General features: G+C 46.1%; 1 protein-coding gene across 4 annotated transcripts in view; it reads left to right on the top strand.

The window, feature by feature from the left end:
• Positions 1 to 1,694: 1,694 nt before the first annotated feature.
• The window catches only part of GLCE (glucuronic acid epimerase), a 467,532-nt gene continuing 456,371 nt past the window's right edge, over positions 1,695 to 12,855 (top strand). For 2 of the 4 annotated variants that reach the window (XM_069624232.1, XM_069624230.1), the window contains exon 1: positions 1,695 to 1,827. The gene's annotated coding sequence lies outside the window, so the exon portion shown is untranslated. The remainder of the gene's footprint in view (positions 1,828 to 12,855) is intronic. The other 2 variants (XM_069624231.1, XM_069624229.1) reach the window with 1 other exon arrangement.

The following is a 12,855-nucleotide window of genomic DNA, read 5'->3' as shown; positions in this document are numbered from 1 at the left end:
ATGCCCCACCTCCCTCCAACCCAGTGATGTTCATGGTCCATCGATTCCTGTGGTGTCCCTTTTAGAACAGAAGAAAAAAACATGAACAGGATGAGCAAATGGCCAGGAAATGCACCAGTGACAGCTGGAGAAAGGAGCACAGTGAAGATTAGGTCACTGGGCCCCCAACTTCCCCCGGCCAAGCTGGGGGCTTGGTAAAGCCTGGTCAGGGTTGAGGCAGGCCAGGTCCCGAGATCCAGCCAGACATCTAATGCCAGATCTCAGACCCAGTCAGAGCCGGCCCACGGACCAGAGGGGTGACAAGGCAGAGGGGCAGCCAAAGCAGGGATCCCAACAATCTGCCGTGGGGGAGACATATCATACAACACCCGCAATGCGTGCTTCCATCCCTGCTCTCCTCCTCTCCCTGTGACCCCCAAGGTGGGAAGCACAGAGGGAGAGGGGCACATGGGGTCCAGCATTGCGGTGATCCGGCACACCTGCCCCCCTCCACATGTCCGCCTTCACAGGTCCACAGGGGGAGAGCGCAGCAGGGGGACCGGGAAAGTCCTGAAACACTACCTTCCAAGTACCCCCTTCACCACGCCAAGAAGCAGCATCACTTACCAGGCAACCGGGCAAGATGATGGTGGCAGCAGCAGGAAGCAACAACACAGCCTGGAGAGGCAATCCAAATGCAGGAAAGTGCGTGTCCAGGTTGCGTTTATTTCCTGTTTCGTGGCCACACCCTTATCACATCATACTGACTCAGCATGTGCAGGGGGGGCGCAATGGTTCGCCATGCACCGTTAAGAGCATTAAAAAAAATCTTGCCGTCCTGGATCGGGCACCATGCCTCCTCACCCAGGCATGTGGCTGCGCCCCACATTTTTAAGACCTCTGCCTTCAGGATGGCTAGTTTTAAGGCAAAATACTTCACTGTTATCTTGCTGGCAAGACTACATAGGAGTATGTATGTTAAATGGATACTAGCATAGTATACTGTACATGAACTTGCAGGCATCTAATCAGGGAGACAACACATGGAAATGAAGGAACTCTGTCCTATACAAAGACAGCAGAAGAAATGCGGGGGGCTTGGGTGAAGAAAGTCATCTTGTTGTACAGACTCTGGCCGGTACGGATCAATGCACTGAGAAGTAAAGTTAGGCACAACTCCCTGGAATGTTCAAATCAGAACCCTGCACCTCGTAGAGGCAGTGAAGTTACAGCCATCATGGCAAGGGAACTTCATGTCATAGCGCTCCCACCAGGTGGCGTATGCACAGTACAGTTATGATGCGAGCCCGTGGAAAGTCACTGCCATTTGAAGGCAGAAAACATGCAAGTACGCTTACGCAAATAATAAACCCGACTTGCTGACAGCCTAATTTGAACACAAAAAACTTCTGGCCAGAAATTCTCTCGGGGCGCGCTGCACGGCCATGAATCACTTCTGTTTGTGTGCCGGGGATACTATTTACCAGCCAAGAAGACAAAGATCCGCTGTTGCTGCAAGCAACATCAAAAAAGGAAAAAAAAACCCACAGGCAGCTAACACCTGCCCGTGCACGCCATGAAAGTATCCTTCCTCCATGATTCTCTCACCTAAGCACGTAGAATGCTTACGCGAAAACGTCACGACGACGACTTAAAGGCATTTCAGAAAAACGTGCAACGCGTCCTCACGCCCTAAAGGCATTTCAAAAAGTGTCGGCAAACATTTCAACAAACACAAGGCCAATGGGACGCATAAGGACTTTAACTGTGTGTTTCAATTGATAATGAGAGCAGCAAAAGGCCTCCGTTTACTAAACGCTCCTTTCCAGTTTCTAGGCAGCACTTCAGGTAAGTGCATGTGAGCCAGGGCTTTGTAATGAATTTTATATGCATGTCTTTTAGCATTCATTAACTTAGATCGTTCGCACCCCTTTGTTATATTGTGAGAGGTGCCATTTTGCAACCTATGGAAATGCACGTTGTAGAAGCTGTAGCTGTAGTTCGTTGTATTGTACTTACCACATGTTGAAATAAAACATTGTAAGTACGTTCCTTGCTAAACATCTGATTTAGAAATTACACAGGGCAGCCTGTTTGTATTGTAGACACAGTAGCTGCTCCGAAGCTCGTTTACGGTACAGTTCATGGTTGGAATGCTCGCAGACGCAGTACCTGCTTTGCAACTACTACGCAGTACCGGCACTTCTCAACAGTAAGCAGGCACTCTGGCATAGTGAGTGCCTGCACTTCTCAGTTACACAGTAGCTGAGCTGCCCTGGAACTAATGACGTTTGATACAGTACCTGCTAATCCATTACATATGACAGAATACCTGGCCTGGGACTTATAACCACAGACATAGTACCTGCTCTGCGAAAATAATGACATGCACAGTACGTTCTCTGAGGCTAATGATTCCAGTCACAGAATCTGCTCTGGAGCTAGTGATATTTAACACAATACCCGGTCATGAGCAAATCTGGGGTTAATAACTGCAGAAAAAGTAAAGGCCCCATGCAACCTTTCCTCCCGTGTGTCCTTTCCCATTCCTATTTGCTCTCCGATACCTCAAACCACCCTCTCCGAAATGAACGTACAGCGTAAAGAATTGATCAGTAGGGATAAACCATCGTGCCACGATTTTCGGAATGTGTTTGGTGCAACTGATGGGATGCTCATTCACTTCGCTTGTGGCAAAAGGGTGGTGAACCGTGCACAAAGGACATTTAAATGTGTGCATCATAGTTGTGCACGTTGAGGTGTTCTTTTCCCGCTAAATGCACAAATGCACAAGGCAGATGGTGGAGAGGGGGTTCTGGGTGTTTTCAAGTAAATCCCCATTTTCAAAAGATGTGCGCTTTCAAAGCACAGGTGGGGGCATTTCCCTGTGCCTTTGGAACAGGTGGAGGGGCATATAAAATGTATGGTAAGGTCACTTCTGATTCATGCAATGATTGAGGGAATGATGTGTGTGAGTAAGCAAATTAATGTTGAGTGAATGAATGTTGAGTCAAAGAGTGTATATGGTCATGTGTTTGTGCTGGGTCAGGGAGCTGGTTTTGGCTGGTGAGGGCAGCACAATAACACTCCATTGAAAAAAGTATTTTATTGGCATTTTCAACAGTAAGAGCACATGTAACCCCCTCCCCGTCCCTTTTTGCCCCCACCTTCTCGATCCCAACACATGTAACCAACAACGCATCCATTCCTGTTCTCTCCCTTCCCACAAGTACATAAACTCTGTAGATGGCTCACAATCCCAAGTTTCTGTGAGTAGCTAGCTCTCTCGTCAGCCGGTGTACGGGCCCTTGCACAGTTTGAGACCCCCCCGAAACTCCCCCTCTGCCGTAATCCTCGCATCCTTTTGAAACTTCAGCCATAACTCCTCCCAGCTATTCTGTGAAGGCGTCCTCCCCAAGAGGACCGAGTACTCGCACCAGCCCCAGCAATCTCATTTTCCTCAGGCACTATGCGGCCCGCGAGTCCCGCTGCAGGTGATGGGGGACAATGTCCCAGTCAGAGAGAAACCTTTGGTGATCCTCTTGAATCGAATATGTCACCCACTCCAGTGCCACAAAGTTCCAGATTTTACTAACCCATTCATGTTCTGTGGGGTCAGATTTTTGTTTCCGTTTGTATGCCACGACAAGCGTTGCTGCCATGATCAGGATGATATATGTCTTTTTTTAAATTTTATTAATATTTTTTTAAAAACTTTCCCAGGTAGATTTTCCAGAACCCAGGATGGCCATCCCTATTTTGTCCGGCATCTGACTCCCAAAAATAATATTCATTGCTGCACGAATCATGTCCCAATAAGGCTGTATGAATGGCCATTCCCACCAGATATGTTTCAACAATCCCAGTTCCCCCCCATACCCTCCAGCAGAGTGCTGACGCAGTTGGGTAGAATTTATATAGTTTTTCTTGGGTGAGTTGCCATTGGACCATTATCTTAACCCACATCACCTGAATCTGGATGGCCCGCGTGAGCTTGGGGGATCTGTCCATAACTGAGTCCAAAGTTCTCCCTCCAGCGGCTGCTCCACTGCTCCATATAGTGCTATGCCTGGCTCCTTGCCGCTGCTGCTATAATCCCATATAATGCTCCTACCAAATGCCTGTCCCTGTGTCTGTCGTTACAAGCCATTCAAAGGGTGTTAGATCTGTGTGGCAGCTGACCTGACCATTGAGTTCGTAAGCCAGTGCCTCAGTAGAGAGCAGCAATACCGCTCCCCTTCAGCTAGCCCGAAAGTCCTACTTGCGCTGTGCAAAGGATTTAATGTCCTGACTTGAGAACATGTCAGATAGTTTGCGGCACCCGCCGCTTCCCACCCATTGAAGGCACCCCTTTCCATACCCAGTATGAACTGGGGATTCCTAAACCGCAACATCAGTGGGGAGGGAAAAGTGGTCAAGTTCACCCTCCGCACAAGCTCATCCCATGAGTCCCCCACTAGGACCCCTATCGTGCTACGTTACATGTTTGCAGGCCTATTCCCCCGTGGGTCGCCACAACACCTCATCCAACGGTGATCCCACCACCGCTCTGTCCATTTGACACCAGACCTTCCTGCAATCGCTCCTGAACCAATCCCGATCACTCTGATTTGAGACGCAAGGAAATGGCGGCAGAAGTTTGTTGCTCCCAGCCCTTCCTTGCTTCTGGAAGACATTAGCATCTGCAGCTACCCTGGGTCTCTTGCGGTTTCAAAGAAATGACCCCACATGTTTTTGAAGGGTTCTGAAGAAACCTTGGGGAACCTCCCCTGGCAGGGCTGTTGAATAGTATAGGATTTTTGACAAAATCACCATTTTAAGGGCCTTTATCCTCCCCATCCATATAGATAAGGGCATCCATTCCACCACCAGCCGGTGCGTACAGCTTTTCCGGTAAAGGCTGGTAGTTGGCATGGTAAAGAGCACCCACAGAGCCAGTAATCTGGACCCCAAAATATCTCTAATGACAGTTTCCACTCATCTATAGGGCACTGTACCCCTCAATTCCTGAACCTTTTCTGAAGAGGCATTAAAGTTTAATAACTCTGACTTGTGGGCATTGTGAGAAACCTGAAGGTGTCTCCCTGGCTAAACCTCTGGGATCTGTCCTCCAGGTGGCCAGGACATGGCAATCGCTATTGGATCCAGTTCCTGGAGGTGGACCAGTGAGGGAGGATCACCTGGATGAGGGGTCCTCGGGGAGTGGGAGACCAGTGAGTGAGACGAGGTACACCCTTCCCTATAACACCTTTTCCCCATCCTACACCATAGGATATTCAGGAGTTCTACCCCCCTCCCTTTTCCAACACGAACACTTTCCTAAACCAGCGACAGACAACAGACTAACACCTGAGCCGTTTACTGTCCCAACACAAGAGTCTGGCAATAACTACGCACACCTGACGGCCCTTTCCCTTCCCCACAGGGATAAAAGGTGGAGCACGAAAGCACACTTCGAGCAAGGCCGAACGCACAAGGAAGCAGCTATTCCGGACCAGCAGCTCAAACGGAGGAGAAAGGCGGAGAGACGACAAGGAGGGAATTGCCCTTGCCCTTTTCAACTAAGACCCGTGAAGCCTCCGAAAGGGAAATCATAAGACTGGGAAGTGCAGCTGGTGTGGGGTGTGACCGGTGTCAAAGGCACACGTGGCCCTCCCGCGCTGATAGACAAAGTGGGGAGAAGCAGTTGCTGCTGTGGTGCCGTCCTTGACTCCCGAGACAAGAAAGTCCAACATTCAGCACAGCCGCTGAGTCGGTGAAGACGGTTAGTAAAACCGAGCTGTGTTGGGCTCAAGTTTGCACCTTGTTGAACAAATAACTTGTGTAATTGAACTTTGAAGAAACCCTAGTAAAAGGTTCAGAAGCGAGAGCGAGTGGTTGGGCGTTGCAGGGGCACTCATTCGAAGGACTCTGACTGAAGCCTTTTGGTTTGTATTGTGTTGTTGAAACTACGAAGACCAAGAGGCCTTAGGAGAGGCTAGTGTCAAAGTGGTCCTACGAGGGTCGGGCAAAACCCCTTGTACACTCGTCCTGTGAAACTGGCAAATGTGAACTCGACAGAGGGATGCCTGCGAATTGAGGGTTATTAGTGATATCCGTGAACATTGTGATGACAAGTGTGAGGGATGTCCACAATGGATAGTTGGTGAAAAGGACATTGAGAATGTTAAGTGATACGATTTAGAGCGAAAGGCCGCTTAGAACTCGATTGCGGGAGGCTAACTTTGCAAGAAGGATCAGAGCCCAGCTGAGGGGTATCCAAGGGCCGAAGAGCAGCCGCCGAATGTGAAAAGATTGCCAAAGGAACTTTTGTTGGTTTATTGTTTTTGGTACAGCCGGCTGTCTAAGGCAAGAGACTTTTGCAGGAAAGAGACTTGGCCCTGGAAGGTCCTGGCAACGTCAAAAGGAATTGTAACCTCTTGCTGGCGAGGCCCAGGAGTGTGCTGTGCTGTGCTCAAAGGTCCTGCCTTGTCCCGTGCTAAAACATGGTAAAGGGAGACCCAACCATACCAGCCTGACTTATCATTTGGTGAAAACTTCTTTCTTTTCTTGAAGATGATCCCACACTATTTTTGTAACTTAGTTGTAAGGGTTGGTAATAGGTTTTTTTAGTATAGGCCCCTTTTTATTTGACAAGACGCCACTAGGACTGTGTTTTTCCTATTATTTCATGGTCGTAGCTTGCTCCCATCTTTGATTTAGGTTTAGGTAAGGTGTTTTTCTCACCCATTTTACAGATTAATAAACCCCTTTGAACTGTGATCACTACTTGTGTCTGTCTTTACTGTTGTCACCATGAGTTTCTTACATCTCCCCTTGGCGGCCATTTTGGAGTCCCAATCATGATGCACTTTTTGATGGGTATCAATCATAGATGCTAGTACAAAATGCTATTGAATTTTTAGAAAGGATATGTGCTTTTATGTGGCTGCACTGGCATTTTGGGGCATCCAGTCTAGCCATTCTGTGACTTTTTAAAAACATTTTTTTACATTTTTGCTGGGATTCTCAGACAAAGCAAGCATGTTAAGTGTTATGTGTCTAGACTGGCATTTAGGGCAGACAGTCAAGCCATTTCTTACAGTGGCATGGCTTTTTCACTGGGCATCAAGGGTAACGAAAACCTGATGAGCATAATTACGCATCTAGACTCGCCTGCATTATGCAACTAGTTTGGACATGTTTTCTTGTTGTGACAAGACATTTTTTAAGGCGAAGCTAACAGAAGTGGCAGAGCCATGGTGGGCATGTTTTCTTCTAGTATCATTACTGGCATTAAGTGCAAAGCAAACATGAATACTGTGTGAATAAATATATGTGAATACTGGCATATATTGCTACAATCAGCATGGGAATGTATTGTGAGGGTGCTGAGTTCCTGCTTTTGACTGGGATGGCAAAGGATTCTCATTCATGGGGTGCATGCTATGTTTAGGCCTCTGGCTTACACTTTGGCCCAACATAGTCTCAAGCTTTACCACTGACACATTGGGGGGGTCATTCAGCACAAGTGCAACTAAGGAAAAGTGGAATGGCAATCTGTATTAATCTGTTTATCATCCTACAAATTCTGATATTCTAAATTAATATGTATGTTATCCACCTGTTTAATGGCTATGCTCTTGAAGTAATTGGCAAGTCATCCCAGAATCATCCCCAAATCATAAAGAACAAACATGCAATCTCTTGAAGTGATCAGCATGTCATCCTAAAATCATCAGGAACAAAGTTTTCTAAAATAGGAATGATGTTGGCATATTCATTAAAACATCCTAAGCTCATCCAAAAAAAAATACCCATCATTCTGAGACATGTTCTGATGACCTTAACTGCATGATGACATCTGATGGATCAGGGAATTATTTCTAATGTAGTTCGATGATCATCAGATGACTCCAGGATGGTTTCTAAAGACATCCCTTTAGACGAGGGGTGCGAGTTTGGACGGAATTCCTTGCAGAGCGAGGGCGTGGACGCTGCCTCATTATGAGGAGCTTTTGCTTTCGCTGCCGTCGCTGAATTCAGGTGCTCGTTTTGTGCAGTTTGAAGCTCAGTGAGCCGTCTAGTTCCGCATTGCTATGCGTGACGTTTAGACGTTATACGTAATACGTTCAGTACGTGTATTTAGGCACAAGAGCGTCGGAAAGACAGAAGGTCGGCACTTCCAGTTTTTTCGCGTCTGTGCGTGGTTCATCATTGGAACACCAACATTGGAACACCAGGTAAGTTTCAGGCATACTGGAGGCGGATTCTCCATGCCAATTTCGAGTCCCATTTTACTTTACAATGAATATTGGAATTCTTTAGCAAGTAGCAATTCTGGGGCAACTTTAGAGGTAAGCCTGATGCGATTCGATTTACCGTCTATTACTACGGCTGGCCTTAGTTTATCTTTTTGTCCATTTTCGCCGATATCGTTTACACGTCTTCCTCATTTACGGGTCATGAGAGCTTTTACCACTGGCACTATGCCGCTGTCCCAAAGGGTACACTGTGCACCCTACAGGCCTTGCCAGTATGTTGGATTTTAATCTATACAACTTTGGCAGAGGGCTTTACTCCGTCCCTAAATCTGCCTTGGCCGGTCCAAAGACTACAGCCAGCTAGGGACTTGTCTTTGTACAAGCTCCTTGGCAACATTATAATTGCTAAGTATTTAGATTGCATGGTGCGGGCGACAGCAAGCGATGAAATGGCCACAATGCTACACCGTTTCTTCTGTTCTCTGTGTTTTCCATTAATAGAGGTTTATGTGTTCTTGTCGTCCACAGTTGCCTATAAGGCCCATTCTGGCCCCGGTGGAACACAGAGGCTCAGTGTAGCTGGAACAAATTGACAAATTGAATATTTGTTCCAATCGCGGCTTCATCGAGGGTAGCGTTACCATCTTACCATTCTATCATCCCAGACAGACCACCATATTGGAAATGACTTAAACCTATGGGATTTACTAGTCACCTCTAGGTCTATTTAGCTACTGGATATGTTGCTTTTATACAAGAGGGACTTCATTGGTAAGGCTTTGTTATGCTGTTTTTCTTATTTTTTAATTAAGAAGAGAGGATAGTTTAACCGCTTTGGGCTCTCTTGCTTCACTTTAATTCTGGAGAAACTATCGACCATATATTTCCATGGCCGTTTAATTTTTACACTTATCCTTGCATTTTCGATCTAATTCGTTGAGATCTTCTTTTGGCATGGCCCGATTGTTATTCCTGGATTCATAGACAGGCCTCTGGGACCAGCCTTAAGGGTCGAGATTATGGTAAATACCTTTTCTCCCTCATTACACACCATGTCACATGACATGTCTGAACCGTAGGGAATGGGAGAAGCTCCCTGTGTTTCACTCAGATCATCAGTTCTTAACCTGTTATTGATTACGTGTCCCCCCTTCCTTTCTTCTTTTCTTTTCATTTGTTTTAGGTGTGATTTCTTTTTTAAAAAAATGTTATTTTTTTTGCCTTTTATATATTAAACTGTAATGTTTCGTTTTTTAAAACTGGGGGTGTTTACAAAGACACAGATGAATTACTAAGAACCATGACGTTTACGGGAATGCTACGTCCTGAAGAAGATGGACATCATCTGCATTTAAGTTAGATGTGTTATTTCCATCAAAACTACTATTTTTCAACAGTGTCAGGCCTATTGTATTGTGTTATATTTTGCCTGACACTCGAGTAGTTGACGCACGGCATCCCATGGTCAATTTTAGTGTGTTTTTTCTTTTGATTATTACGTTTTTGTTTCAATCCTTATTGCTGCAATTTTTTTGTTTCATGATTAATATTGGTCCAGATTGTTCCATTATTTGTTTTTGTATTTGGATTTGCTCAGGTGACCGAGGGCTCACACCCGAGTGATCTCCTTCACTCGCTTGGGGTATCCTACTCGGCACGTGTACATTGGCATCTAGGACCATTGTGTTTGGTCTCATTGTTTTCTTTATTTGCAGTCAACATTAGAAACAAGCACTTTTCACTTTACATTATGCACTTTATCATTGATATACAGTTGTTCATTTTCGTATATTGTATATGAGTTTTAGACGATTTAATACTCATTTTAATGTGAAAAAATTCAAATAAATATAGTATTTTAAATGATTCATTTTTTCTTGTAGGGTGATGGGTGTTGTGGACTAGGGGGTTCTTCCCCTTCTTGGCGGTTGGACTATGTCCTTTTGAGTGAACATATTTACATTCCGCTGGTTTGACCTTTGTTTAATACTGCCTGTTGCTTCCCCTCTGCCAGCGAAGTTTGGGTAACCCATCTATTGTTCTGTTTTTTTCAGTTGTAGAAGCACTCTGTGCAAATGTATTGTCTCACTTAAGACTTTGAAAAATAGGACAAATGAATATAAAAGGGTGAAACCTTCTAATTCTCCGCTTTGTCTGTCTGGGTGTCAAGCGCCATACTGATTTTATTTCAAGCCAAAACTCTTGTGCATTATTTTGCCAATCCAGTATTCTTAAAATGTAAGTGTAGCTGATTTATCGTCTCCCTCTTGTTCGTTGTTGATATTTCATTGTGTTATCAACAAAGTTAACTACCCGTTCTTCGGTTCCCTCTGCACTAATGCAGTGACTAACGGAGCTACGAACTGGCTGCAGATTGCTTCCTGTGGTCCACAAGACCTTGTGTATCTATGGTGCCTGCTTGCAGTCTGAGGAAAACCATTTGCCTTTTTGGGGTTTGCGTGGGCAGTGCATTTCTCGAAAATATTACGTGATTATCCACATTTCAAAGTGCCCCTCAAAACTATTCTGCTTTTACAATTCTCATTTCTTTAAACATACATTGTGGTACCAGGAAAGCATACAGGTTTCAGCATATGCCCCCAACAACCCCCTCCACCAGCATTATTTTGATACAGTTGTGTTAGGAATATGTGTAAGACATTAGTATGTCTTGAACGTAGTATCTGGCTGTTTTAAGCAGGCTTAATCATGCTTATTTAAGGCATGTAGTCGCCTTTGGATCCCTCAATGTAGTAAGCCTTACCTCCACCTGCATTTCCGCCTCCTCCCCATCCCAGTGCTCAGTCTGAAGGTCACTAGCCTTCACTCCAGTCCCCATCTTAGCAATATTGTTAAATAGACAAGTCCACCCAACCCCTGCCCGGTTATAAAGATAGTAAACATTGTTGGTTGTGCTGCAGTCTCCGGTGGCAATCCTGGGTCCTGCTGGGCTGGTCTTGTAACAACAATGTCTGTCAAGCTCCTCCTCCCGCCCCCCCTCCCCCTCCCCATCCCCGGCCCCTCTGCATGGATTGGAAGGTACCAAGAGGAGAGGTCTTGGCGTACCCAGAAACCAGAGCTAGACTGGGTTCGTGGAGCATGCTTGGATATCGCTATACTGGGTTCGCCGGGTGGCGCTACGGGATGTTGTTTACCTGGAACGAGCATGCAGAGGAAGATGCCGACACCACTCTTCTCGTCTCCATGCGCTGAGCGGCCAGCACAGATGTGAGGATTGTACCATCCAGCTGGTGTTTCAGCATAAAGGCAGCCAGGTGAATGTGTTTTCTATGCTGTTCCTTGGTTACCTTAACTGAAGTAAACCTGTGAGCTGCTGGCTTCAGTATTACAGAGAGCATGAAATTGCAGAGGAGAGGGGCCATAAGTGAGGAGGGGAGAAGCGGGGGGCAGCGGCAGTGAGCCCCCTCCCCTTTTTACACATGGCAGGGCAGTGTTCGAAGTTCAAGCTCAAAGCCCTTTGGAGGGAAACGCTTCAGGAAAAGCATAATGCCGCTCAGAAGAGTAAGGCAAAGTGTCAGCGCATGAGGGTTTCATCCTCGTATGACACCCCACCTCGCTTAGTTATTTATTTTTTTTTCATCCTCTGACTTGGTTCGTTATGGAGAGGATCAAGACCTAAATGGGGAAAGTACCTGGACCAAGAGGCTGTGGGCAAGGTAGTTCAGATGCTGATTCCCGCCTCCCTCAACCCCAGAACTACTGAGATCATACAAAAAGACGGTAGAGAAGGGGCTCCTGCTGATTGAGGACATAGGAAACTTGTTATTGCCTGAATGGAAATCTTATATCTGCAGCCCTTGCTGGATTTTTATGGAATGGGTTTCACTTGGGCTTTTTAGTCTCCTCACTACGGGCTAATTGTGCTGATATATGATCAGTGCTCCTTGTGGGGGACTCTTGTGGTTCAGAGACTGTCATATGCAGATTGTTTCAGAACTTCTCTGTTTTGACAAAGGATTACATCACTCGGTCTTCTCTGGGATTGTCCCTTGACTTTGAGAGTTCTCCAGGGCCCTCTGAGTCCTACAGTCAGTTGACATCAAGCACTATACCATAAAAATATGTGTTTGATGACTATTGCTTCAGCCCACAGAATAGGAGAAGTGGGGGGCACTTCTTTGCTCTCCTCATTATGTGTCAACTTCTCCCAAAGCAGTGACATTGTGGTGTCATCCTTCATTTCGCCCGGAGGTGAGATCCACTTTTCACCTTTCTCAGGAGGTTGGGATTCCAGCCATCAGGAGGATCTCCCCTAAAAGGTTAAGGCTTGGTGGGTTGTGCCTTACCTCTAGGAAGAACTACCTTCTTATGATCTTCCAAGGGACTCTTACCTTTTTGAGGGTAGGGGTAACCAGGTTATTCTGGGGCTTCTCTTGATCATTAGTGGGCTGATTAGTTATATGATTACTTTGTGTTCAATTTGGGATTTGCTGCTTTCTGGGGAGGTGGCATAGCCGGTTCTTGGGTTAGGGGCAGCAGTGCCACCCTTTTAGACATTTGTATGGCTGCCATCATCCTCTCTGAATACATGCACATATCATTCTGGATTGTTCATCCCTGGTTGGGTGGTTCAGTGGATTACTTTGGCTATGTTACAGGTACTCTTCTTGAA

This window comes from Ambystoma mexicanum, chromosome 11, assembly GCF_040938575.1.
Source record: "Ambystoma mexicanum isolate Mex_15411 chromosome 11, UKY_AmexF1_1, whole genome shotgun sequence".
Taxonomy (NCBI): Eukaryota; Metazoa; Chordata; class Amphibia; order Caudata; family Ambystomatidae; genus Ambystoma; species Ambystoma mexicanum.
This window is presented reverse-complemented; position numbering and strand designations above follow the sequence as displayed.